Consider the following 3913-nt stretch of genomic DNA (forward strand, 5'->3'; position numbering starts at 1 on the left):
AGGAATAGAGTTTATGTAGGGCATGGAAAAGGGAGGGGGGAGGGAAGGAGAAAAGAATGGGGAGAGGAGGGGAGGGGGAGAAAGAAGGGGGGAGAGGAAGGGGATGGATCCAGGGAAGGGAGAAACTAGACAAAGGATTGACTATGGTTAAAACTCATTATACAGAATTCTCAAAGAACTATGAATTTTTATGAAGAAGAGACTTAGTGGCTCACAGTGGCTGTGATGGTATGCACAGGACCTGTGAAAGATCAAGCTAGCCAAACTCTAGTCATGGCAGTGAGGAGGTCATACAGGACCCCAGTCCATGCTGAGGAGCTATGGCAACTGGTGGCTGCTGTCAGGAAGTCAGTTTTCAGGGATGATGCCCATGCTCCAGTAGATGGCCCTATACCCATGCACACACTGGTAGCGCTTTATCCACTAAAAAAAAAAAAAGGCACATAAAGTTGGAGGCAAATGCTAGAAGGGGAAGCAAGGGAGAGATTGGATGGGAGGAACTGGGGCTGGTCTTGACCAAGAGACACTGTATGCAGGTATGAAATTCTCGAACACTAAAAAAAGATAATGTAAATTAAAATCACAAAGAGAAGCCATGGTGACACATGTCTGTAATCCCAGCACTTGGGAGGCTGATGCAGGAGAATAGCAAGTGCCAGCCTGGGCTATGGAACAAGACTCAAATAACATAAATCTTTATGCCAATATACACAGAATTGAAACCACTTCAATCCTATCTACTAAATATGGGTCTGCTGCCCTGTCATGCTTAAGAATCTTTTTAATAAAAAATGCATTAGTTCTTAAGAGAATTTTGTACAATGAGTTTTGGGCAAAGTGTAGAAAATTGAAACAAATCGGTAATAAAGAAGAGCAGGTCATCGGCTGCCTGGAAAATCTGCAGCTGAGAAGTATATTCATATTTCAATTACAACACGGCTTTCAGAGACCCAGAAATACCCACTGCTTTTTTCTATAACTTGAGCCTCATTAATGCTGGGGGGGCGGGGTTACAGGTGTGGGACCTTGAAGCATTTGAATCATCAAACTGCCATGACTGAAGATGTCTGTGGCCGGGAGAAGAGCCCTTGAGGTAGTCACAGAGTGCCACTTCTGGGAACAGATGGCCCTTTAAGGCAGAGAGCAGCCCTGAGGTAAAGTGTCTTAGCTCTAGACAGCCAGGAGGTGAGCTGTTCTATTTTTAATTCTGTGATTAAGTCAACATGATTTCTGATATCAGGACACAGACCCACATTAAAGTTCTGCCAGGGATGTGAATGGTAACCCTGTCCCAGATCTCCAGCAGAAGAACAACTGGGGGCAGGGAAGCTGATATCTGCATCGTGCCTTGTGGAGCAAATCTTCCAGGATGAAGCAGATCACAGCAAGTGCAGGAGGCCAATGCTTTCCCATGAGCACTGAGGTGCTGCCTAGGGCAGCCATGGTGGCTCTGCCTAAACGGGACCCTGTGTATGCTGAAAGTTAAAAAGATTTTTATAAAAAGGCAGAAGTGGGGTTCTCTAGGCAGGTGTTATCAATTTGGTATCTCCTTTTGAAGAGTTTGAGAGATGTTCTAGGTGCTGTGTTTCTTTGTGTGTGTGTGTGTGCATGTGAACATATACCTTTTAGGTACACACAAAACCAATTCTTGTGTATTTACATGGATATGTGTTTGGCTTCTGTGAATATATATGGTGTGCATGTGGGTGCCTACCAGAGGCCAGGAGAGGCCATCAGATCCCCAGAGTCTCAGGCAGCTGTGGGCCCAACCACAGGTTCTGGGGATCAAACTCCTGTCCTCTTCAAGAGCAGCATGTGCTCTTAGTCACTGAGCCACCTCTAGCCTATATACAAAAAAATTCTTCTTGCAAAGATGGGATGAGTTCTGCTCATTGTATAACACTAGCTTTATGCCATTGAGCTGGTTTTTCTGTTAATGGCTTCACTCTGGCCCCAGCCAGCTCTCTAAAGAGTCTCAGAGAAACAGCACATTTCCTATGTGTACCAAAAGTATGGATGGCAAGGACAACAGCTGTATAGAGTGATGGGAAGAATCATGGCACATCGTCAAGAAGAGTCACCCAAAATCTAGGTCGGTCAGCAACATGGAAGACTGAGTCTCAACTCTACGGGAGATTCAAGAGGAACCTTGTGTTTGTGCCATGTGAGCAGCCATAGGCATTCTTCCTAGAGTCCTAGAACAGCAAGCACTGGCATTCCCTCCTCATCCTAGCCTTCAGCCCACACCAGCACTTGCCTGATGAAGCTTCCTCCTCGACACAGGACACCATCCCCTATGATGCTGATCTTCCCCTCTGATGATCCTTACGGTTGGAGCTGGACACAGCGCCTAGTCAGCCCTTAAGTAGGGTGCCTGGATGTGTAGCCTGTGGATGCTTCCTGGACCTTCTCTAATGTTCTCAGAGACTCTGGACCCCTTTTATCCGCCTCAGGCAAAGGCATCTATAGACCAAGTTGACCTCAAACTCGTGGAGACCCACCTGCCTCTGCCTCCTGACTGCTGGGATTAAAGGAATGTGCCACCACCGCCAGACTATTTTTTTCCAAACAAAACCAGTACCAACAAACAATACTTTATAGCAATGACTGCAGTTCTCTGGATGAACACGAGTCCTTAAAAACCTGAAATTGTTAACACAAGAAGATGATTTAAGAAGAAAGCAGTGACTGCTAGAACCAGAACAGAGCCAGGGCTAACAGGAGCGAGGACCTGCTCCTAGTCTGTTGCTGAACTGTGGGATGACCTTAACAAGGGAAAGGTTTTTGTGGGTTTCTGGTCATTCATTTGGTGTGGCAGTAGAAAGAAAAACAAAGAAACCCAATGCTTGGCAGTTGTCTTCTAGAGACAACAATTGTATATCTGAGATGGCCTGGGACTCCTTTTTATTTTTAGGTTTGGGAAAGGTAGAGCAGAGATGGGAGGTGATAAATTTTACATACACACACACACACACGGGGGGGGGGGGGCGGAGAGAGAGAGAGAGACATACATACATACATACATACATACATACATACATACATATGGTGTTTTCCCTGGCTCTTGAACAAACTCTCCTGGGCTCTGCTCCAGCCCATACAAGGTTCTAAAGATGGCTAGAAAACAGGGTCTACACAAACCTAAGGTTTATGTACCAACCATAACTATGACATCTGCTGCCCAGAATTTTCTGTCTTTGCCTTCTAGTCCTAGCTCCACAGTGGACACAGCAGGCTGGGCTCTCTTGAAGTGTCCTATGCCACTCACTCAAGGATGGTGGGAAGCCACCAGAGGCTAGCAGGCCACTAGCAATGATTCTCTTTAGGCAGTCATGGAGGCTGGGGTTCTGGATATTTTTAGAATAAACTTGGGTCTCTGTAACAAGAACTCCCATTATGGTGTGTGTGTCTGTGTGTAGGAGTGCACACACATGCATATGTATGTGTGTGCATGTATGAATGTATATGTGTTTTATGTGGGTGCACATATATGTGTTTGTAAGGCAAACATCAGGCATCTTCCTCGGCTGCTTCCCACCTTGTTTGTTGAGACAGGGTCTCTCACTCACCCTGGAACTTGCTGGTTTGGCTAGTCTCTGGGATCCCTCTGTCTTTACTACACCACTACCCTCAGTACTGAGATTATAGGTGTGTGTAGCCTCATTCAGTTTTCTCACATGGGTGCTGGGGATCAAATTTCAGGTCCCTTGTGTTTGCATGGTAAGCAAACTGAGCTATCTCCCCAGCTTGAGAGACCTTTCAATACCTTTTATGGTTGGCTTTGACCTTCAATTTACCCCACCCCCTGCCATCTCCTCCTCCTCCTCCCCCAGGCATGTTCTTTCTGCCCCCTCCTCCTCCTCCTCCCCCAGGCATGTTCTTTCTGCCCCCTCCTCCTCCTCCTCCCCCAGGC

At 46.5% G+C, this 3913-nt stretch overlaps 1 protein-coding gene across 1 annotated transcript in view; it reads right to left on the bottom strand.

Annotated features, from left to right (window-relative positions):
• Positions 1-3913, bottom strand: part of Tln2 (talin 2) — a 425269-nt gene that overhangs the window by 25763 nt on the left and 395593 nt on the right. The gene's annotated exons all lie outside the window — the stretch shown is intronic.

The sequence above is a fragment of the Mus caroli genome, chromosome 9 (assembly GCF_900094665.2).
Source record: "Mus caroli chromosome 9, CAROLI_EIJ_v1.1, whole genome shotgun sequence".
Classification (NCBI taxonomy): domain Eukaryota; kingdom Metazoa; phylum Chordata; class Mammalia; order Rodentia; family Muridae; genus Mus; species Mus caroli.